We start from the raw sequence: 27,001 nt of genomic DNA on the forward strand, positions 1-27,001 counted from the left end.
CTGAAGCAAAAAAAAAACAATTAAATATGCGTATATTATATCTAATAACTTTTTTGTTCCATTTGCTGTCGAAACGTATGGCCCTTGGAGTAGTGGTGCAAAAAAGCTACATCAAAAGTATAACACCTCGCCTCATTGCCTCCACTGGTGACAGGAGGGCTGGTTCTTTTTTTTGTCCAGAGGATCGGAATTGCGATTCAACGGGGAAATGCTGCTAGCATTTCACCATTCCACGCGGTCAAGATTTATACAGCAACTGGTTTTATTTCATATTTGTATATATTTAAGCATTTAATGTTGTTAATTTAATAAATAAAAAATACAATAATGAGGCTTTTATAGTCGAGAATCTAGATTTATACATTATATTTAATACAATGCTCAATATTGTTATATATAGAAGAGCGTAAGTCAAACAGTAATATCACTTTAAAGTTTAATATTCTGTGAAAGGATTCAATGTTGCGAGATCATGTTATTCAATAAACTTATACTCCGTGCACGATATGATATTATACATGGGACCAATAAAACGTAACTCTGTGGACCTAATGACACAATAAGTATTGTGTTCCAGTTTGAAGGGCGAGTGAGCCAGTGTAACTTTTGGCATAAGGGATACTTTAGAATTTAATAAGTAGATACATAATAACATACACAGACAAACAAATTTTATTTCCATTCTATAATTATTAGTATAATTTATAATATCTCATAATAAAAAAGAGAGCGTTATGGGGTTGGATAATTAAAAGGTATTTTTGAATTGTATACGCCACGATTCCAACCAAATACGCGTTAAGTACAAATTTATAAAAAATAAACTTCCTTTAAGGGACTTCTTCGTAAGGATAATAGTAAGAATAGGATTCTGCATTATTCACTGTAGAACATAGTGCGTGTGCTGTGCTCTGTTATAGAGAGTTTCTCGGATTCGCTTATTAATACTTTATTTAGGCTATATTACAAAATGTCTTATTGATAACTTTGCTATTGAAATGTTTCTGTTTCTAATTTTTTTTTTAATTTGTATTAAGCCCGTTAAGTAAGTTTTTTTTTCATTGGTTGTTATTTTTAGTTAATTTTGTGGGAATTTTGTCGATCTCCGTGGTCGAGTGGTGTATACACCGGTTTTCAATGGTACGCCACTCCGAGGTCCCGGGTTCGATTCCCGGCGAAGTCGATGTAGATGTCATTAATTTTCTATGTTGTCTTGGGTCTGGGTGTTTGTGGTACCATCGTTACTTCTGACTTTCCATAACACAAGTGCTTTAGCTACTTACATTGGGATCAGAGTAATGAATGTGATGTTGTTTCATATTTATTTATTATTTATTATTATTTTAAAGAGCGACCTTTAGGACGAATTTGTTCATTTTCGACTACGAATTTAAATAATTTCCTTCTTTTTATACATATTTGGAAAGCTAAGAAAACGGTTATGTTTTTAAACTAATCTGCAGGCCAAGTTAAATAATGTTTTTTTTTGGTATTCAAAGCATTTTTGAGGAAATAAAATAAAAAAAGTATTGAAATAATTTCGTTTTCCTTGTTTAATCAAATATTCAGTGTTTAATCATTTTTTTAAAACAAAACAAAAAAAAATATTTTATTTGATATTTTTTTTTAATAAATTTTTGAAGTTGCATTTTTGACAAATTTTGAAAAAAGCTAAATACGTAATAACTCAAAAATGGTTCACTTTTCGATGCATATGGGGGTTAAAATTATTGCAAATAGTCACCTCTATCACCTCCTTACGGATATACGCCGAGATACCAATAATCCTGTATAATGGTGTGCAGTGCAATGACGCAGTCGTCTGTCCGTAAAAAATATTCCTTCTATCACAGATTTAGTTCGAAACAGAACTTGCAATATTTCAAAAGCTTATCAAAAATATTCCTCATATTTTTTAAATATATTTTGGTGAACATTTATTATAATCGTTCTATTTCTAAAATAATAATATAAATATGAAATCGATATGGTCCGACGAATCTCTTATGGAATTGCGGTAACTGTCACACTAATCATTAAATAGAGCGGTGCTAGTGATGGGATGCTTAATATCGATATTCGATAACTCTATACTAATATTATTAAAACTCTCTTCTTTCTGTTAATCTTTTACGTCCAAATCCCAAAATCTAACTTTATAAAATTTACTATGAGACAAGCTTGAACTCCAAAGAGAGACAAGGGCTACTTTTTATGATTAATGCTTGAGATGTTAGTACAACCAGCGGCTTAAACGCTAGCAGACACTTGCGACAAATATGACATCATCTAAATTCACTTTAAAAAAATGTTGGAAACAAATGAAAAATAAACTAATTTAATGTTACTGAATATTCTTTGTTTATATTGAATATTATTTTCAATTTAACTTAATATTAATTAAGCACCACCAAGAATAAAATAAATATTTAAATATTCCGAACCATGGATATTTTTAAACAGAATTATCACTTAATAATAAAATATGAATTCGAATATATTCTAAGATAATAAACAATAACTATTTTTACTTTTCTAATTCTATATTCACAAATGGTTCTGGGAATTCAAGAGAAAATCCTGACACAAAGCCAGTTGATTTTATTAAATAAATTCACAATCTAACAGAATTTGAATAATTTACTTAGAAATAACGACTGACGTGAGATATTTACAATAATAGATTTGGAGTGACAGCCAAAGAGCTATACAAATCCCTGAGATTATTACAGTGAACAAGTATTACAGTAATCAAATTCCATACTAAAAGGAAATAATCTGTGAAAGTATTTCTTGGAAAATATCAAGGTCAAGAAATTTTTCATCGATAGCCTTCCAATTATAATGGACATCACTATCAGACTTCTTGTCGACAACAATATTTTATGTATCAAATGACTTCCACATTCCAAAGAAACGTACATTATGGTTGTCAAATCGACAAAATTATATGATGAATTTACTTTCCATGCTATTTATTTGTCGTTATCATTAGAAATTTATTAGAGCTTAACATTCAATTTATACAATTATCGTAACAACATCGACGTTGTATTAAAGGGAACGAAATATGTCAATCAGTGTAAAATCACCCAAGCAGTGAGTCACAGTAATCTGGTACTGATATTTGGGAATAAAATAGTTAATGCCTGAATGGTTACTGAAACTCAGCTTGGTAGGGCTTTGTAAGTTTTACTTAGCACCTTATGTATGGCTAAGCAAGTATACTGAGTCTTGTATTTCGTGTAATAAGAGTGAGTGAACCAGTTTCATGTGAGGTGTTAGAACTAGTATAATCTGATGAATATAAATTGTCGTAATTGTCCGCGTGGCTTACTAGTTGGTGTCTATGACACTTTATTATCTTTTCTGTTCGGTCGTATTATATTATCATTATTTACTCTCATGTGACAACTGCTATCATGTGCTGGCTGGATTACAAAATAAATCGCAGGATACTAATTTGATCTTGACTTATTTTAAAAGATTTTATAAATAAAAGGTAATGTAAGGTAATGTAATAAAGGTACAGGTGATAAGGATGTAATATCTGAGCACCAGTGCTTGGTACAACAGGAATGGCTTTTTACATGACTAAATTTATTAGATATGGTGACTACATACCATTTAGTAAAAGAGAACAGGAAAATGGACTTAAATATTTGATAAGCAAACAGTCCGAGTCTCTTAACTCTTCCGTATGGGATGTATGTTTGTATGTACAAGGTACATATTGATGTCAAAATACATTGGACTTTTCTAGAACAATAAAATGGTTATACGGGTAAAGTTAGTTATAATTTCTCGCCGTTTTATTTATTTAATTTCTGTTCTATTGAATAAGCATGACGTATATAATAATGGCTACATAATAATGTCCTATAATAATGTCCTTTCTTGGCGTTGTAGTTCGCTTCATAACAAATTTCATCAAATTCGATTCTGAGGTTTGGTCGTGGAACAGCAACAGACAGAGTTCCTCTCACATTTATAATATTTATATAGATTATTAATATTCTTTGTTAAAAAAAACAGTAGTCGTCATGTATACAGCTGTCATAACAGTCATCTTTAAAGTAATAATCGCGCCATCAGCTGGTTTCCGTCGAGAATAGTCGCCAGGGCAGGAAAGCGGTCAGGGGGACAACATTACGAGAAGTGACCTAAGGACAAATGTGACCGTGGGAATCGTGACAAAGTAATAAAAAGTAGCTATAGAGGATATCTAAAGGATGGATGAAAGAAAATGCAATCATAAATAACCGCTTAGGGTGAAAAATATTAAGTGTCATAACAAGGAACATCACATAGGAAGGTATCATTAATGAATATTCTTCCATCATAGTTTACTTTTGAACAAAAAGTATATCTTCACAGGAAGTGCCCAAAATATTTAGATTGATATGACCAAGATCATAAGAATTCCTCATTCCTCCACACCATTTTGATTTCTGGAAATCCCCAACAGCGCGATTTTTAGGATATTTACTGACTCACACAACCAGTTTGTGAACAAACTTTCACCATAGATTTTGCGGAAATGATATGGTTTTCGAACTTTCGAGGAAAAAATCGAGGAACTCATAAATATCTGCAAGGGTCGGCACTTGCGGGCACCACGGTATTGACGATATGCATGGGCAGTTGGAGTAACTTGTCTGGTCGTTTGGTATTTATTGCATAAATAAGTACTGTAATTACCCTCAAAAATTAGCTTGGCTACGGCTCGTCTCCAGCTAATGTGAAGATTACTATATTATTTCCCAACGTTATCCCACTTCAGTTTTCCTGGATCTTACCTAAAACTTTATTGGATTAGATTCGTATCCAGGAAAACTGAAGTGGGATAGCGTGGGGAAAGTATCTAATGCAATAAGGTTCCAGGTAAGATATTTATCCTTTAACGCTGAATACAAAAATAAAGTCAATAAAATTTAAGAGACGATAAAAGCAAAGCAAAAATAATTGTCACTGTAGTGATTGATGACATTAATCTAGAACATGACATGCACGTTCGCTTCTGTGATGCCTGATAACCAATAACCGAATTTAGGATCCGTCACTCATATGAATAACTTTTTAGGGTTCCGTACCCAAAGGGTAAAACGTACCCTATTACTAAGACTTCGCTGACAATCCATTCATCCGTCTCTCCATCTGTCACCAGGCTGTAATCTCATGAACTAACTATATACTTGAAGTTTTCACAGATGATGTATTTTTATTGTAAAAATACAACATAAATACCCAAAAAATTAAACTAAATAAACCAAAAAAGCAATTTCAACTTACTTTTAAATCTAAATGAGACCAAGTTTTTTTCCAAATCTGTTTTTAAATACTGGAGTTCTGAGGTAACAAATATTATAAAGAATCCAATCGAATTGTTCTTCTTTTTTTCGGAATTAATATAAAAATAATGCCAATTATTTTTCGCTTTAACAGAATATCTAAACTTTCGCTCTGAGAGTCTGCCTGCCTTGTGTAAGTTTCAGAAAAGATTCAAAACAGTGAAAGGACGGTAAATAATAATTATAACAACATTTATTAGTTTTGCTATTAATTATAACTTAGCTGTAGTTTACAGAGGACCTCCTGACAGTGTCGTTTTAGGACATTAATTATAATCTAATTATAAATTTTTCCGGAATTATAATAATTACCATGGTTGTGACTGGCCAGGTATTAAATACATTGTATTGTCAAATTTTATAAACACTCAAAATCTTACATTGAATACTTTGATTGCGTGATTTTACATTAATTTGAAATAAGAACAATATACGCAACCATATACAAAAATATTCCTGTTTTTGTATATGGTTGCGTATATTGTTCTTATTATTTGTTAATGATATACTTATATATATATATGATATATATTATATGTTAATGATATACTTGTAAGTGGCGTTGATTACTTACCAATAAGTGAACCCACACTTAAACATTGTTTTTTTAAGAAACTATGTCCATCTCATATCGTTATTGGGTCATTAATCTTGAGAATTACGTTATTTTTCTTAGATCTCTATGAATGCTTTTTCATGCTCCCTGAAAGTGGACGAACAATACTAAATTTATTGTTCGTCCAGTCCTTGGTGGCCTACCTTAGTACCACTGTTGTTTGGCGGTTGGCTTGCACTAAGCTAGTGATCAGTATTGTTGTGTTCCGGTTTGAAGGGCGTGTGAGCCAGTGTAACTTCAGGCACAAGGGACATAACAACTTAGTTCCCAAGGTTGGTGGCGCATTGACAACGTAAGGATTAATTAATATTTCTTACAGCGTAATTGTCTATGGGTGAGGGTGACCATTTACCATCAGGTGGCCTATATATTCGTCCGCCAACTTATACCATTGAAAAATATTACAATTATTTAATACGGGATATTTACCATGTTTTTTTTTTAATTTGTAGTTCGATATTACGACATTATCTACGAATGTCTTGTTCACGAGACTGAAGTTTGCGCCGCAAACTTTGTGGGTAGATGTCGATTTTGTTAGAAGAGTCCATATCGGACTACCTTCCAAAAAAAGACTAAATATTGTTGTGTATCAGTTAAATATGTGATGAGTGAGGTACATAGCCAGACGGATTTGCACAAAGCCTCACCACTAAAACTTATTAAGCCATGATTAAGCCACTGAGCTATCACGGCTGTTTATAAGCTATGTATTTTTTTAATTTAGTAAAGAACTAATCCAAGAAAACCATTTGTATTATAATAGCAATAAACCTAAGAAATTACGTTTTTACTTTTCTGATTAGACTAATTTAAAGCCATATTATGTAATACTCAGTCGCGTGTCGTTTGATAAAGTGTAGACCTATTCGGCAAAATACCTACCAGTTTAATCAAAATATAAATTTAATGTAAAATTAACAAGAAATTTATACTTTAAACTCACGGAAAATTGTAACGAAATAATGCCTAAATTAAGTCTTTGGGTTTTTAGTTTCAAGAAAATTTATTTCAGTATTGATTTTCTAAATATTATAGGACTTTATAGTTTTACTTTGTTTTTTATTTTGAACATTAATGAACTGTTGCGAATTGTAAATCAAAATTTTACGCGAAATTGAAGAAAATGATCGATTAATCCGTGCGCATTTGGCTTTAAGAAAAAAGTTAATATTTTAGCCTAAGTTACTCCTTATTATATCAGCTATCTGCCAGTGAAAGTCCTGTCAAAATTGGTCCAGCCGTTCCAGAGACAAGCCGGAACAAACAGACAGACAGACGGACAAAATTGAAAAAAAATTGGTTATTGTACCATTTATAATACGTATACATACATTTAATAATGAAATGGTTATTTTGATATTACAAACAGACACTCTAATTTTATTATATGTATTGGTGAGTAACTGACCGGTAAATAGGCCCAGTAATGTTAAAAGGTCACCAACCTTCCCAGACATTGTTACTGTCATAAAATTTATTAATTCCCCAAAATTACATGCTAATAACCGTGGCAACTAAAAGTGATGTCCCTCGTGCCTGGTTTACTCATATTTTAAATATTAAAAATACTCAATAGTATCATTTAGAGTTGAGAAAAAAAAAGTGGGTATTATTATAACGTGAATGATATATTAAAATGACGTAATAATTGACTCTAGGAAAAATCAACTCACGAGCAAATTTTTGCTAAAAGTTTTGAATATCGAGCGGCCATGTAGATGATGACTGCATCTTCAAGCTTGAAACTACCATGATTGGTTAGGTTAGGTTAGATAAGATGGATAAATTCTACAAAAACCGCCAAGAAGTGAGTTATAAATATAGATAAATATGAGACAACATCACATACATTACTCTGATCCCAATGTAAGTAACTAAAGCGCTTGTGTTATGGAAAATCAGAAGTAACGACGGTACCACAAAAACCCAGACCCAAGACAACATAGAAAATAAATGATAATCTACATTGACTCAGCCGTGAATCTAATCCAGGACCTCGGAGTTGCGTACCCATGAAAACCGGTGAACACATCACTCGACCACGGAGGTCGTCAAAAGTAGAGTAGTAGGGAGTAGTAGAAATAGCTTAAAACGAAGGATTGTTATTAATAGATCTCCTTTAAAAGGAGCAAAACAATTTAGTTGATTGGCCTAGGTTTGTAGGTTATAAATTACATTTTACGCTTCTATAAAATAAGTGAATATAAAACGGGTCGTCTGTTGTGAACAGATATTGTATTATACGTCTGATTCAGATTCAAGAGCGAAATCGCGCTCCTCTTTATGCTTCAAAGGAATTTCGATATGAAAATGTGTTTGATATTTGTGTTTAAATTCGCTCGTGAAACATCTTTTTGCGCGCTTGGGAGTGATGACGTCATCCTGATTGAGTGGTTGGTCCAGAGGTTGGCCACGTCAGCCAATCTTTGGACCAAGATCTTTAAATGCTTTACGAATGACTGTTACTGAGAACATTTCGATTTATTTAGAGAAGTTCCCAATTTTCATTGGACCAACCTTGGGTTTAAAGCCATGGCTACGGAATCTGCAGACAATTAGCCAGCATTTGGGGAAATACCGAATCGTATGCCATAACGGCATACATAAACGGCTTCACATTATCATATATTCATACCTAATCATCGCTACCTTCTATTCTCTTGTGTGTGCGTATTGTAAACGTATATTTCGTTGCTTTAAATGATACAGCAACAAGAAAATAAAGAAAAAACACTGTTTTTAATTATTTTATTTCCAATTTATTCACATTTTCGTAATAAATTGGTAAAACAACCACAAATGGCTGGCCGTCTCCCAGAATGCTCCAGAACTTCTCCACAAAGCCAGAGGTCGCGTTAGCCCAGTAGTTGGAAATTTACAGGCTCTTCTTGTTGATATTAAATTGACGGTTTAGCGAAGAACTTCAAACATGTAGTTTGTATGTCACCCTGAAGTGAAATTAAAAAAAATATCGTTGACCATAAACTAGTCAACGATCGCATCATAACAATTTCTCGTAATTTTTTTTATAACACGCCAAATATTCTATTAAAAAAGTCTTCTTTGGGTGAAATTTCATCAAGAGCACGATTCACAATCAACTCTTAATTATCATTATTATTTAAATCTATAGTGAAAATCCTGTAGATTCAGACTCACAATGTCATTAATGCTGTATTCTCAGACGATTGTCCATTTTGATCGATATCAATTGGAGTACGGACTGCCACTTCGAAATTCCTTTTAATTTGGATACCATTGTCGCCGTGAGTGTAGTGATAATTAAGCAGAATTGCTTTTAATCAAGAACCTTTTATTTTATAGTACAAGCAGAGCAAGTGATCCATCGGGTGTTAAGTGATCACCTCCAGCCAAATCATTTCGCCTTAAAACTTAACCTAACCTAACCTAACATCACCAATGCGCAATCAATCTTGAAAGCAGAGATGTAATTTCCTTTGTATCTGTGATTCCACTGTATCATTTACCTTTCCAACAGGAACAAGAGATTGTAGCGTGTAACCACGCTTGCACAAAGTCCTGAATTTGAAATACAAATGAATATTCAGTGGGACTTACCTCACAATGACAGTCACCGTTTTTCTTGTTGGTAAGAGTCCGGCACTGCCTGGGCCCTCCATTCCCAGGCGTCCATGACGGATTTTCCCCATTCGTCTAGAATTATATAGAGATAAAAAAGGCTCTGACTATGTTAGAGGTGATTGTTTGCATTATAAAAAAAAAACTACAGGCACAAGGGACATAGCATCTTAGTTCCCAAGGTTGTTGGCGCATTGACGATGTAAGGAATAGATAATATTTCTTACAGCGTCATTGTCCATGGGTGATGGTGACCACTTACCATCAGGTGACCCATATGCTCGTTCGTCAACTTATTGATATTATATTTTCCAATGTTTAATCCATATCAATTTAGACCAGTAAAGTTTGATTAAAATCGTAAAACGTTAATAAGTATATTAATGTGTGTACATGTCGTAAAAAAGAACGTTATTAATATCTCAATATGTTTGGCAGTGTTATTCTGAAGTCATTTGAAATCACACTCATAAAATTTTGAAGGGGGACTTACGATGATATACGCTATTTTGATGCAGAATTAAATAAATATTTTATGTATAGATATTTTTTCCCGTTTTTGTAGATATAGAAGGTAACCCATCGTGCTCGAGTCTTACTCGCAATTTTCTTACTATAACTATAATATGATATATTTTACCTACAATTAAGGTCCATTCTGGTGGTTCTACTGTTTTTATCTATAATGATTTACTAGGAGATTTTGATAATAAATAGATTTCGCCCAAAACTCGTTAAGTTAATGAATCAAATTAATCATTAGATTAAATGAAACTCGATGTGGTGTTGGAATGTTTTTGTTCCCATTGAAATATTTATTTTATGTCCTATATAATACAAGTGTTCTTACAAAATTAACACCCAAAACCAGAAAGTTTTAATACAACATTTGCTAAGATTATGGTGTATATACATATGTTAATAGTACTAATACTGTCAAGGTAGGCTGCCTATAACTATATAATTATCGCATATTGGTTGGTCCATACATGTGATTCAGCTTTCTAATGTAAATAATGAAATTATAGTTAACGACTTTCTCCTAGTTCGTTTTGTATAAGGTATGTTACGTGATGCCGAGATAGTCCGGTGATTAGAATGTTTTAATCTTAATCTAAGTTTTCGAGTATAAGGTCCGGCAAGCACCTCTTAATTTTGATATGCTTAATTTATGCTCATAATATCTGACACGATGAAAGAACTTGAGCATGGATGTGGATGGGTCTATACCCATCCACATCCTCATAGGTAGAGGACGAACAAAGAAACGATGAATGGATTGTGTGAAAGAAGATATGGCTATAAAGAATTTTACTTGTGAGATGACGTCAGACTGAGAAATGTGGAAGAAGAAGACATGCTGCGCCAACCGCAAATAAAATTGGGATAATAGCAGGAGGAAGATGAGGAATATCTCACTCGATGGTGAAAGGAACTTGTATGTATCTGCCACTAATCTGAATTGTAACGCGGTCTTTGAAATATTTTGTTTGCTTCCCATAACCGGTCGTATTGTATTTAAACATCAGTTTATTTTAAGATCGTGATAGACGCCCTCTCAAAAACAGTGCAGATACAAAAGGTTATTAGAGAAAAAAATAGTTGATGTCCATTGCTTTTATTTAACCCTCAAACATAAATGAATAGTTATAGTGTTTACGGTATTGTTTTGTATTGATGTGCCATTAATTGTGCCAATACCAACATTGACAACTAAGAGGTAATATTACTTGCACCTTTTAGCCTTCAAACCAGAGCAACACTACACATCAGTACTGAAATAGACTTTCTTGCAGTAAGCCCTATCATAAAGAAAATACCGAAGCGTTAAAAAAGTATGATGATTTTTGCCTATATTTTGACAATAGACATTTGCAATATTGTCAAAATATAGTGTCTGACTGTGATTCAAATGTTAACAAAAGAAACAGTTATAAAAAATGATTAACCTTTTTATTACTGCCATCAACAATCAAGTAGTAACGCTAAAACATTAAAAAGAATTAATGCTCTAAACTTACATGTTTAGTGGAAATTTCTTCTATATTATAAGCTATTTGAGGCTTAATGCTAGTCCAGCCAATAGGATCAACACACGCAAACATAACCCTTTAATTTTGACCAATTATACTTCAGAAAAAACACGAATTTATAACGAATTTAAGTCCATGACGTTTAACCTTGCCGCTATCGATAAGAATCGTTTTCATAAACTTCATAATATCTTAACACGCAATCAATTTGAACAACGGAAGGGTATCATTAGTTATTTTCTTATATAATCCCGATAATAAACTAGACATGCAAATTTTACCTACGTAAATGTCATTTAGTTTCTTCTGAATTTAGTCGGTTATCAGCCAAATTAGATTTTTTATTTTGGGTTTGTGGTACTATTTTACAAAATGAACTCGATTTTAACTCAATTGTAAAATGTTAGTAATGTTTTAGGGTCATTGACGATATTAATAATATTTATAGGATATATGAGGAGGAAAGGTGTTCTAGAGTGGAGACTGTATCTCGGCAAACGTAGGACGTCCTCGGACACGGTGGAGTGACGATTTACGCAAGACAGCTGGCGGGAGCTGGATGCGAGTAGCCCAAGAACGATCTCAGTGGCGTGCCTATGTCCAGCAGTGGACGAATATGGGCTGCTGTTGAATAGGATTTATATTCTGCTTAACGTATAACAGTGAGGCCAATTCATTAATAATAGTAATTTGGGATATAAGCTATATTTATTTATAAAAAATACGTCTAATTAGTACATTAAAAACAGTTTTAAACATTTTTCGAACTAGCCAATCTTTTTCATGATAAATATTGCTGTGCAAATGAACCTGATGGTAAGTGGTTACAGGATTATCTGGACTCTAAGTACTATTAACCAATCAATTTCTAAACTTGATGGCACACTTTTGGAGTTTAGATGCTAGGCCCTTGTGCCCGTTGTTACACTGGTTCTATCAGAACACGTCAATACTAAGAATTGCTGTTTGGTGCAAAAACATCTGATAATTATGATGGACCTACACTAAACCTCAACAATAAATTTTAATAAATACTGTAATTTTAGTAGTTCGATATAGCCAAAATAATATTATCGTTATACAATGATGTTCCAATCTCTCTATCTTTTGTTATAATGCCACGCTATCTTCCAATTGTTTTATAATGACAGCTCAATCATATTTAAAATAATACATGCCAGTACTAAATGCCATGCCATGTAAAATAATATTAATTTCTGTTTTACAAATTATTGATCAATTAATTACAATAATAATTGTATATAATAAAGTAAATTCAATAGCCCCTGTTATATTCACAATATGCAATAATAATGTGATATAAATTACGATATAGAATCAAATGTCATAACACCGTATTGAAGGCTAAGGTTACTCTCGTAACAATACGTAGAGAATTATAATCAACCGTAAAATTGTAATTTGGCAGAGCATTTATAATTTCAAAAAGGCAATACTATCTCGTTATTGATAGATTTATAGAAGAAACCAACAGATATCTATCCTCGGTATAAAAAAGGTTCTTTGTTTCTGTATAAAATAATTTTCATTTTTTAATTGACGATAAAATAAAAGATAACATCGATAAGAGTAAATAATACGTTTTAAGCCTTAATTAAATTGTAAAGCCTTATCCGATCACATCAATAATCCCCAAACTTGAAGTTAAGCTCTCGCTGATAAATTATTTTCGTACTGTAAGTGTTTCGACAGCGAATTTATGTTACGTAAATTAATGAATATTTTGTTTGTTTAAAACATTTATCTACAATTTTGGGTAAATTATTACTTCAATTTTATTTACCTACATATTGTGTGATAGTCGTCTTCACCTATCACAGTCAATAAACTGCCTGGCATCACACAATACGTAGATTAGATACTAATCTAATCTACGTATTGTGTGATATATTTCTGCAAATCGGCCATATAGATAGTCGTCTTCACCTATCACAGTTAATAAACTGCCAGGCATAGTATCTAATCTACGTATTGTGTGATATATTTCTAAAAATCGGCCATATAGATAGTGGTCTTCACCTATCACAGTCAATAAACTGCCAGGCACAGTAATCTGTTAAGATTCTTATTTGTTAAGATGTAGCTACAATTACATTTTAGGTCATTGTAATATGTCATTTCAAAAAAAATTAATAAGTCCTACAATTATTGACCATCAATAATCACACTACATAAATACACCTTCGATGATATTTATATACAGACAAAGAACTAAATAAAAAAGAGCCAACTCTATTATCTTGGCGTGCCAATTTTTACGAGTGTAGTTTTATTTTCTCAATCTTAGTTTTGACAGTCTCCTAAGACATTATATTAATGAAATACCTATTCATAGTAGTTACGTATGGAGCTAGGTACATCTGAGGAGTACCTTCTGAGACGAGTTACTCCCTATATCCCTTTATAAATCCTACGTTTTTAATCATACGGATCTTTTTGAGTCTGAGAATGTTTATGATCTAACTGACAAGTGACATTCCAATTATTTACAAAATTTAATAATAATTGAAAATCAATTTGTAATGACAACAGTGGATTAAGAAATTTATTCTCTAAAGCAATTACCACCGAATTGTCCTTTTCAGGACAAAGAATTGAAGAAAGTAAAGTAAAATAACAGCATGCAAATTACTCACTGCTGAGCTAAGGCCTCCTCGCCCATTGGGGAGAGGGTTTGGAACATATTTCACCACGCTGTTCCAATGCAGGTTGGTGGAATGCACATGTGGAAGAATTTCGATAAAATTAGACATGCAGGTTTCCTCTCAATGTTTTCCATCACCTCAGAGGACGTGATGAATTATAAACACAAATTAAGCACATACATATATATGGTGGTGCTTGCTTAGGCTTGTATCCTAAATCATCGGTTATTGGGCCATCTTGGCTCTAAAAAAAAATGGAAGAATTTGGCGATAATTAAGCCGACAATTCGTAATAAAAAATACAAGTACTATCTTTAAAAATATCCAGTATGGCACCTACCCCCAGGTAGGTACCATGCAGGTTATTTAAATATTGATTTTATGCTTTTGGTGGCAAACTGCAACCCTCCCGGGGATAAACTGTGATTATAATTAAGCCATTTATCTGAAACGAACAAGATTATTTAAACTTGAGAATACTGTAGATATGAAGTTTGTTGAATTAATTTTAGTACCATCGATGTTTATTTGTTTCCGTTTAAATGTTTTATATACATGTAAATTTAAGTAAACAAAATAAAACGCTTGATAATGCTTTGTTATAAGCGATTCTCCAGTGTATATATTGCATTAGCAATTCGCCGCGAATTCATAAAGTGTTGTTTACAAATATCGCACAAATATTTACCGTGCTCCAAGTGATCCAATATTTGTTTAGTGCTGGATGGTAAATAAAAATATATTTATGCAAATAAATAAAAGCAGACTTTTAAAAAAGAAAATTACGCTTCCAATTAAAACTTATAAATGTACATTACCAAAGAAGTTAAAACATGCAGAGCCCGCGATTTTCAAATCGATCCCCGGTGGATCCGATTCCAGAGATTAGACGGAACAAATGACAGACAGACAGACGGACAAAAATTTGAAAAATCTTAATTTGTTAGTTGTGATACATGTATATTGTATATATATTGTAGGAATATGGGAGGGTAGTAGTGGGAGGAAGTGTATTTAAAGGAGGGTGGACGGTAGACAGCTCTTTTTCTGCTATCGTGTGTTCGATCGATTGGTGTCATAGTGCGTTATTTTTTGTAATCCATTGCGATTAAGTTTGTTAGTGTCTTGTTGCTAGGGTTAGTTTAGAATTAAATTAGGAGAATTGTTGTTACATAAAATCATTAGTAAAAATTGTCAAATAGTTTGTGATTTTATAAAATTGATTAAATTTATTATCTAGTTTTCTGTAATTTTGTTTTTTAAAAAAATCCCTTCTGATCTGGTTTCTAAGATCAGAAGTGGGATACTAACTTATTCAGCCCACTACGGCTTGGCCTAGCTCATAATCTTTTTTTTTTCTCCTTTTTGCTTTTATTATTTATTTATTTTTGAATTACCCTCATGTGAAGTAATATTTTTTTTTCTTTCTTCTTTTATAATTTTCTTTATTAGTTGTTTCGCTGGATTACTTTAAATATCATGTCGTATTGTTGTTAAGTATATTTGTTAGAGAAAATAGTTAAGATTAGGAATAGTGTGTGCTGAGATCGAGTGATTTCGAGGTGAGTCTTTTTGATCATTATTGATATTTTTCTTTTTCTTGAAAATGTCTGAACGTGTGCTTAATCGTCGTCGCAGTGATAGTGATCCCGTAATAGGTCCCGCGAAAAATCTCTTAACGAGACTGATATGTTAAGACTTGAAATTAAGGCAATGATGTCTCGACTTAAGGCGTTAGAAGGGAAAACAAGGGCTTCACCCTTGCCGGGTCCATCGTCTGGTCGTACATTAGCGTATACTCACGACCGCGAGAAGGAAAATGTGATAATCACTAGTGCTCATGGTAGGCAATCTTCACGGCAATTACGTACGCCATCGCATGAGGGTGGTAGGTCCCGTGTACCCAATAGGATGCGACAGTTGTCTCCGTTAGGTCGCCGTTCAGCTTCACGTTCGCCTTCGCCACAACGTAATGCAACAAGCCGTGACCGGGAGCCTTGCCACAATTCGCGACAGCGTTCGACTATACCGCCGTTACGATCCGCAGGCTTAGGAATAAGGGACGAGGGTATACCGCCGAACTCGATACAGGCTAGCGTTAACGACTACATTATTAATACCATGCGTTCGATTAGCGCGGCGGGCAAATCATCTCAGCATTATTACATATCAAGCTTTGATCCAAACATACATAACTTTGATGATTGGTGTCTAGAGGTAGATCGTGCAAAAGTTTTAAATAATTGGACCGATTATGAATGCCTTTCACGAATAGGGAATTGTCTACTAGGGGACGCGAAATCATGGCTCAATGAATGGGTCTCCAGCGATCGTAGTTGGACGAATTTCAAGAAAGAGTTTGTATCTCTGTGTCCTAAAGTACCAGACTTCGCGGGCATATTGTTTGAAGCAATGACGAAAAGCTCTGATGACTACCCGACATATGCGGAATATGTACGGCGATCGTTGCTTCGTTTGCGTATAGTACAAGGGCTTAGTGATGAGCTTGTATCAGCTATAATAATTCGCGGTATAACTGATCCGAATATTAGAGCCTCAGCAACGAACGCTAAACTTTCACCTAATAATTTAGTTGAGTTCTTTTCGATTTACGTTAAACCTACTACAGGCAATGCTTCTAAACAATCGTCCTCGCGTCCCGATTTACAAAACAGTACGATAGGTAAACGCTCTATGGAATATTCACGTAAACGAAACCTCAGTGACGTTAGGTGCTACTCCTGCGGTCTGTTAGGGCATAGACAGGCTTCATGCAGTAAGAGAGTCAGGCTAGAGCAATCGTCGAATAGTTTTTCAAATAGTGAAAGGGTTAAGCAGTCAACTTCCACATTTGTGCCGTCTAAACCTGAGCCATGTACGTATTGTAGGAGACCAGGACACAGCGCTGAAACTTGTTTTGCTAAGCAGCGTGCAGAAGCTTCGAACAAAGAGCGAATAATTTTTTGCAGCGAATCTGTCCAGCCAGAGATGTCATAGCGGCTACTATACAGAACCAGTCGGTTGATGTTCTCATTGATAGCGGTTCTTCTGTGTCATTAGTCTCATCATCGTTGCTAAAGTATTTCAAATGTTCCTACACACCAACATTTCGGGTTTTAAAAGGCTTGGGTAGTCAAGAAATTGAGAGTACTTTTTACGTTACCTTACCAATCAAATTCGACACTTTAACTCTTGAAGTAGATCTCTTTGTGGTGTCCTCTGAGTTTATGAACGTACCGATAATCATTGGGACAGATATTTTAAACAGGGAAGGTGTTAGATACGTTCGCACAAAAAATTGCCAGTTACTGACAAGAACAAGTGATAATTTGAAAACGGTAATGAATGTTTGCTCTGAGCCTTCAACACCAATTAATACACCGTTGGTAGGTAATGATTTGGACAAATTACTGGGAATTATCGGTAAATTCTCTCAGTATTTCATTACCGGGACTGCAACATCAACTGTAAATACAGGGAACATGTCGATTAAAGTTAAAACTAGTAGCCCTGTGTATTATCGACCGTATCAACTGTCACATTCAGAAACTCTTCGCGTGCGTGATATAATAAAAGACTTACTTGACAAACAGATAATAGAGGAGTCTGAGTCTGACTACGCAAGTCCAATCCTGCTCGTTAAAAAAAAAGATGGGTCGGATAGGATGTGCGTCGATTATCGGAAACTCAACGAAATTACTATCAAAGACAGATTTCCTTTGCCTCGTATAGATGATTGTTTAGACCGTTTGGGTAATAATAAATATTTCACATCTTTGGACATGGCAACCGGCTTTCACCAGATTCCCCTAGATCCTCAATCTATTCCGCTTACGGCATTCGTCACACCGGAAGGACATTATCAATATCGGAAAATGCCTTACGGTTTGGCGAATGCACCAGTCGTTTATCAGCGTATCATCTCTAAGACTCTTCGCGAGCTCATTAATTCCGGGAACATTCTCGTATACATCGACGATATTTTAATTATGAGTAAAACCATCGATCAGGGCTTGACTTTGCTTAGTAGGGTACTTCATACGTTGACAAGAGCTGGCTTTTCCATTAACTTAAAGAAATGTTCGTTTTTAGCTACTAGTATAGATTACTTGGGTCGCACGATTAGTGAAGGTCAGGTTAGGCCGAGTCATGAGAAGGTGCGAGCTTTGATTGACTCAGCCGCACCGAAAAATGTAAAGCAAGTAAGGCAATTTCTGGGGTTGGCTAGTTATTTTAGGCGGTACATCGCGGGTTTTGCACAAAAGGCTTCCTGTATTGCAGCTCTTACCAGAAAGGGAGTCAACTTTCACTGGGGTACCGACCAACAAGCCGCGCGTCAATATTTCATAGATTGCCTTACAAGTGAGCCAGTACTTGCCATCTACGACCCTTCGCTGCCAGTAGAAATTCATACCGATGCAAGTTCTATTGGTTACGGAGCAGTGTTAATGCAGGTACATGAGGGAAATCGTAAGCGAGTGGTGTCTTACTTTAGCAGACTCACCCGGGGGGCTGAGAGTAGGTACCACTCGTACGAGCTTGAGACCTTGGCAGTAGTGAAGGCTCTTGAGTATTTCAGACACTATCTTGTGGGTGTACACTTCACCGTGGTCACTGACTGCAACGCTTTAAAACTAACACAGCGTAAGAGAGACCTGTTGCCCAGGGTGGCCCGGTGGTGGGTATACCTCCAAGACTTTGATTTTAGCCTTGAGTACAGAAAAGGTTGTCTGCAGTCTCATGCGGACTACTTTAGCCGGAACCCTGTTAACATATGTACGATTCAAAAACCTTTGAACTGGGCCCAAGTTGCTCAGGCAGCTGACGAGGAGACGCAGTCTTTAAAGCAAAGGCTATCGGATGGACAGTTAGACCCTAGTCGTTATATAGTTAAAAACGATATCCTTTATGTTAAGGTTACACCTACTGGTGAAAGTTCTAAACTTTGCTGTTTTATTCCCAAAGGACATAGGCTTAGCCTTATGCGCATTTTTCATGATGAACACGATCATCTCGGGGTAGATAAAACAGTAGACTTAATTACAAAACATTTTTGGTTCCCAGGGTTGAAAAAATTTGCACAAAAGTACATTTCCCATTGTATAATTTGTCTTGCTCACAAGAAAGTAGCCCCTGCTCCTTTTCAGCCAATTCATTCTTGGGAAAAACCAGATTTACCTTTTGAGACAGTGCATATAGATACTTTAGGCCCCCTGCCAGAAAGTGACGGGTATCGTCACGTACTCATTGTGGTAGATGCGTTTTCTAAATTTTGTTTGCTATACCCCATGTACCGACAAGACACTGATGAATTGAAGCGACACTTTACGAACATGATTTCAATCTTTGGAACGCCAAAACTGATTGTCGCTGACAGGGGCCGCATGTTCCAAAGTGTCGATTTTCTTAATTGGTTCAAGGATATGGGTTGTGATACTCATTTTATAACACCAGAGATGCACCAATCTAATGGACAGGTTGAACGATATTGCCGTACAGTACTCAATATGGTCCGTATTGAGTGCAACCACCGACAGCAGGAGTGGCCAGCGGTTATGTGGAAGTTACAACTGACTCTCATAACAAAACACAAGACGACGCGATACTCTGCCTTGAACTTGCTCATAGGCGTCGAAGCGGCTACACCTCTCATACGCAGCTTGATACGAGACGTAGATGTTGAAGGCTCCAGTGGTAATCGGGAAGCCCTTCGTGAGATGAGACGTCAGAGAGCGTTTGAACATATATGTGACAATCAAGCCCGTCAGGACGCCTACGTTAACAGGAGACGTAAGCCAACTCAAACCTTTGAACTACACTCCTTAGTATTTGTTCGTAAGCAGGCGCAGTCAACCGGGAAGTTAGACTCGTGTATGCGAGGACCTTACCGGGTGGTGAAGATACTGGCTGGCTCGTATGGCAAGTCGACTCAAGCGGCTGCGGAATATATTGTTCCGTGGCGTGGAGAATGGACTCCTGATGTTTGTGCTGCTTTCTTTGATGGTGAGTGTCTGCTCTATTTTTGCTTGCAATTTAAGATCAGCTTTGAGAATTCACTGATGATTTAAAAATCTTTATGAGCCAATATGTTTTGTTTATTTGTTATGATTGGAATACTATCCTATGGTCTCAGGGCTAAAGTAAGGCAAATTTAACAAGTTGACACGGTGAGCGATTGTCTTGGAGTGTATCGGACACGCTACTGTAGGATCCCTGACCTGGGGATAACCATTTGTCTTGGAGTGCATCGGACTGTGGTTATCCTCGGGAGGCTGGGCGGGGATAACCAATTGTCTTGGAGTGCATCGGACTGTGGTTATCCCGCGGATAATTGTGGGCCTGTGATAACTGTTGTCTTGGAGTGCATCGGACGCGTTATCACAGGAGTGACTTTGGCCTGGGATAATTGATATCTTGGAGTGCATCGGATTCATTATCCTAGGTAATTGAGTTGCTTAGTTTTGAATATATCTTAGAGAGCATCAGACATGCTATCCTTGTGTATTCGACAACTTGACTTTGTGGGTCAGTTGTCTTGGAGCAGGTTTCCTGTAAAATAAATAGAGAGCTTAGCTTATGATGGCTATCAGCATCGACAGCATTGTTGATTTGCAATATGCAGAAAAATCTGTGGTTTTATTTTCATGTTACAGAAGCAGATACTGAAGAAGAGGTATTAACTGCCGGTGTCGACCTATGTCCCGATGTTGTACAGCCTGTGGAAGAGACCGAGCCGCAACAAGGACCCTCAGGAATACAGAGATTCTCAGAACTAGCTGCCTCCACTGTGAACGAAGAAAATCCCCTGCTCTCCGTCCCAATCGTGGAAACGGATCGTGACAGTTGAAAATAAAGAAGCCCGGGGACGGTCTTCTGTCAGGAAAGGCCGTGTAGGAATATGGGAGGGTAGTAGTGGGAGGAAGTGTATTTAAAGGAGGGTGGACGGTAGACAGCTCTTTTTCTGCTATCGTGTGTTCGATCGATTGGTGTCATAGTGCGTTATTTTTTGTAATCCATTGCGATTAAGTTTCTTAGTGTCTTGTTGCTAGGGTTAGTTTAGAATTAAATTAGGAGAATTGTTGTTACATAAAATCATTAGTAAAAATTGTCAAATAGTTTGTGATTTTGTAAAATTGATTAAATTTATTATGTAGTTTTCTGTAATTTTGTTTTTTAAAAAAATCCCTTCTGATCTGGTTTCTAAGAATATATTATTAGAAAAAATAAAATCACAAATAGCAACACTGTGACCGGATATATAAGGACGACGGTTCGCGATAATCGTCCATCCGCTTAGCTGTCAGAATATCTAACGATTTGCCTGTCATAGAATGAAGATGTCTGTTGGCCGCCATTGAAATATTTGCAGAACGTATTTTGGTGCACTGTGGGACATTCCAATTATTTACAAAATTTGATAATAATGGAAAAACAATTTGTAATGAAAAAAGTGGATTAAGAAATTTACCCTGTAAAGAAATTATCGCCGAATTGCCCTTTTCAGGACAAGAAAATCGAAATCGAAGAAAGTAAAGTAAAATAACAGCCTATAAATTACTCACTGCTAAGCTAAGGCCTCCTCGTCCATTAAGAAGAGGGTTTGGATCATATTCCACCACGCTGTTCCAATGCGGGTTGGTGGAATGCACATGTGGAAGAATTTCGATAAAATTAGACATGCAGGTTTCCTCTCAATGTTTTCCATCACCGCAGAGGACGTGATGAATTATAAACACAAATTAAGCACATTTATATAGTGGTGCTTGCTTAGGCTTAAATCCGAAATCATCGGTTAAGATGCACGCGTTCTAACCACGGGGCCATGTCGGCTCTAAAAAAAATGGAAGAATTTGGCGATAATTAAGCCTTTAACTCGACAATTCCTAATAAAAAATGCAAGTACTATCTTTAAAAATATCCAGTATGGCATCTACCCCCAATTAGATACCAGTATGGTTATTTAAATATTGATTTTATGTTTTTGGTGGCAAACTGCAACCCTCCCGGGGATAAACTGTGATTATAATTAAGCCATTTATCTGAAACGAACAAGATTATTTAAACTTGAGAATACTGGAGATGTGAAGTTTGTTGAATTAAATTTAGTACAATCGATGTTTATTTGTTTCCGTTTAAATGTTTTATATACATGTAAATTTAAATAAACAAAATAAAACGCTTGATAATGCTTTGTTATAAGCGATTCTCCAGTGTATATATTGCATTAGCAATTCGCCGCGAATTCATAAAGTGTTGTTTACAAATATCGCACAAATATTTACCGTGCTCCAAGTGATCCAATATTTGTTTAGAGCTGGATGTAAATAAAAATATATTTATGCAAATAAATAAAACCAAACTTTAAAAAAAAAATACGCTTCCAATTAAAACTTATATATATAAATGTACATTAATTACCAAAGAAGTTAAAATATTTGTAAATACATGCGGTGACCACGATTTTGAAATCGCTCCACCGGTTCCAGAGATTAGACGGAACAAATAGACAAACAGAGAGATAGAGGAAAAAATTTAAAAATCTTAATTTGTTAGTTGCACCGCGTATATATATAATTATGCAATTATGCATATAGTATAAAAAAGTAAAACGGAAAGCAGAACGTATTTTGGTGTCTAAGTATGTCCGCTAACTTAGGAGCACTCTTTTTTTCCTTAAATCTCGTAATAATAGAAATCTGACGTAATCGTGAATTCAGATGAAGAACTAACAGCTTTACGTGCTTTCCGAAGAAGGGGGGAGGGGGAGTATATGTTTCCAATTTAGTAATGATTTTTTTTGAAGTAATTCCTAGTAACTTTGTATCGGCCAGGGATTTGGACCCAGGTCCTCAGGTTCTAACTGACGAGGCAGACAAAGATTATAATGCTTAATTAGCTATTCGAAATGTGCAAAATTAATACATTCAAAAATATATGATGTATTTAAATATCATTTGCAAAAAGACAGAATTTCGTGTTTAACAATATAAGGATTTATGTTGTATACGTAACGAAATACCAATTCGAATGGGGTTCGTGTTACGAGAAAATAAAACAATAAATTTTACATAAAATAATGAAAGATATTCGTTTAATTGGGAAAACAATTTTATTATTTAATAAATATTTATTATTATATAAGTAAAGCGGAAGACTCGATTTAAAATGTTATTTGATTTATTGTCAATCATTTTCCAATACTCAGTGCGGAACCCACAACAGCTACAGCTGGTCCGGCCTTGATGATACCATCTCTGATGTTCTGACCGGCATGTTCCTGAAATATGAAAGAATATTTAATTAAATTTTGAAATTTGAAATGCACTTTTTTAAAAAATAAATGAATAAATTTATTATTTGTTTTGAGAACAAATTAAATTAAAATGTCAGGGAAAATATTTGCGTATAGTACTACACAACTTAGATATAGCATCGGCAGAATTCGTAAAACCGATCACATCCGAATTAAGTACGCTAAATTATCAATATTTATTGCTTATGTGAATATGATCTTTACACGAACGTTATAACTTGTATAAATATCTTATGACCTAATTAATATATTCGTCAATAAAACTAGTTATAACGGGTTTGAATCGCGTATATTAATTTTTGACATCCCGACGTTTTTTGACATCCCTTGACCACGAACGCTGTAAAGTGCTGTAAATGTGTAATAATCGCGAAAATTTAAGTTTATATATTCGTCAATTTGACACGTCGATTTAAAACAATGTAGTTATAATTATCAACTTAGTAGATATAATTACAGTAAATACAAGTACAAAGTAAATTATACTATAGTTATAATTATTAACTTTAAAACATACGAAACATATGTATTACTATATACATGTATACGAAAAGAAAAAACTGATGAAAAATATAAAAGAATAAAACACTTACAATTTTCTTCCAGAATTTCCATTTAGGTTCTGGAGCGGGCGCGGCGTTCACAAGACACAGCATCATGAAAATGACTGCTATGAAAGAGAATAGCTTTGTGAAATTCATGATTATCAATTAAATAAAATAATATTATTAATCAATCTTTGAAAGAATAGTGATTATTGAGGAGAAATGAGTCCTTTATATACAATTAATTTGAAACAGCTTCAGCACTCGACTTTAGTTTCATTATTGTTTAAATATTTTTTAATATGTAGCTTTTTGTAATAAAATAAATGGAATATAAAAATAAAATGTCGTTGATTTTCTTCCATGCTCTGAGATTTCATCAAATTAACATATATCTGATGTATAACTTTGTATTTATCGCCCCCTTAGCTAGACATAAAAAAGCATATAAAATCATACAGTTCAGTAATCTTGAGGTGACTAATACAAAAAAAAATTAATCATATGGAATAAAGTTATCTATAAATTTATAAACGATATAGTTATGTATATTTAATTTGAATATATAAAATTCTAATTTCAAATTTCGTCTGCGTACAACGGTGTCAAGAACGTCTATCAGACTTTTCCCATAGAATCGTAATATCGTTTTTATCTTGGTGCTATGAAGCAGCGCCTGTCACCAGTGGAGGCAATAAAGCGGGCTGTTATACGAGAAACAATTATTTAACAATTTGTATTGTTCTCTTGTGATTTAAATGACAGACATAAGTACAATTCATATTGGTATTTTTATTAAATACAAATAAATAAATTTATACGATTTCCCAATATATTTACAGAGTGTAAAAGTACTTGAGATAATTTATTATTACAAGTAAATGTATGCAATCGAACTAATATTGAAATCGTCGAATCGATAAGGATTCTTATTTACAAACTTCTTGATATCAATCTGATCCACTATCTAAATAAGTTTTACGATTAAAGAAATAAAATAAAATATTTGGAACATAGTTAAGTTTCGAGAGCTTTATAAAGATTTTTTAAGAATAATAAAATTTATTACAAAATTTCAATTAATCAACACGATTTTTAAGGAATCAACGAGTTTACTGGAAACTCACCGGAGGTCTGGTTTCCAAAGATTCCGTGCTTCGAAAATGGTATACTATATTTTATAAATACGTAATATTTGTAGGATTATTATTTCCATATAACCTACTAGCCACGACTACGAGTCGAGAGTCGAGAGGTTCAAACCCAGGCAAGCACCACTAATTATTCATGTGCTTAATTTGTGTTTATAATTCATCTCGTGCTCAGCGGCGAAGGAAATATAAAATTCTCCACATGTATATTTACCAACACGCATTGGAACAACGTGGTGGAATTAGCCAGCCTTCTTTCTCCTCAAAGGAAGAGAAGGCTTTAAACTGGGACACATATACATATATATAAACTTTTTTTTTATGTATATACGTTTGCCAAACAAAGTTTTCAATCGGAAGTTAATTGTTTTTTATTGCAGATGATGTTGCTTCATGGCTTTTAAATAGGACTATCCAAAAACCCGGAGTTGATTACGTAAGAGAAGCTGTAAGCTTTGAAAGATTTACATTTTAATTAAATCAGTACGGACGCTTTAGACTTGTGTTTATCCTCTCCTATTTCAAATACCCAATTACATCCAATTCATTTATTTTACTGAATAGATTCGTTAATTAAAATCAGTTTTTTTTTATTGCGATCAGTGAGGTAGACTGGCACACACTGCTTGGTGGTAAGTAGTCATAGTAGATCCTATCTTTACATAGTATAAAACAAAGTCGCTTTCTCTCTTCCTATATCCCTATGTATGCTTAAAAGTTAAATCTTTACTTTCTAAAAACGGGCGGGTTATTAGTATGCGATAAAATAAGCTGCTATGTAATGCAAACTATAATTCAATATATGGCTTCGATCGCGTAAAATAAATAAAACTAAACAAATACTGTAAATCCTTTTTGCATATTACATATAACCTTTTCGAAAGTGTTAATCTATAATTTACTGTGGATAAGTTTCCATCGACTCTACCGTACCCTTTCTGAATTATTATTTGGAACACAATTTCTGAACGCACCCGTAAACGTCAAACATGGCCGCTCTGTTGAGCTGTCATGTGAATGAATTTTATGGATTTAATATCGAAATATCTGGATTAATACGAATTTATTTTTAACTAGCTAGGCGTCGATCGGGTCTATTAAACACCTGCACGAAATATATTAAGTCTGTCTGTCTGTTTGTCTGTCTGTCTTTCATGTCCAAACCGCAGAACCGAATTTGATGAAATTTGGTATGAAGCAAACTTGAACTTGTCGCCGTCCCCGGGGAATAAAAAGATAACTAACAAAACGTAAATTTTCAGGAGAATTAAAAAACATGTTTTTGTCAATAACTTCTTAAATACTGGACATAGAAGCGTGATTTAAAGTTTTTAGAAAAATAGATTTTTAAAAGATTTAAGTTAATAACGAGTAGAACCTGTAACTTATGTTGAAACGGAGATATTTAGAAAATAAGAAGTTAGCCAAAATCAATCATCACGTGTGTTGCCTAACGCCCGTTATCATTTTATTCACAGTATTTCCTATGCAAAGTCAAATATTGTACAACAGCTATATCATTTTATTCTTAGAGTTTCAAGAGTCCAAATGCAAATGATAATACAATAATATCATTTTGTTCTCGTAAATATTCATTTACCATTTTATGTTTAATGACTGTAATCGATTTTTCTTGTAAAATTTTGATATGGTTATCACCTTTATTTTGCTTTTCTCATGATACCTTTTTAATAAAACAAAATTAAACCAAGGAAATACAACA

Source organism: Vanessa cardui, chromosome 23 (genome assembly GCF_905220365.1).
Source record: "Vanessa cardui chromosome 23, ilVanCard2.1, whole genome shotgun sequence".
Taxonomy (NCBI): Eukaryota; Metazoa; Arthropoda; class Insecta; order Lepidoptera; family Nymphalidae; genus Vanessa; species Vanessa cardui.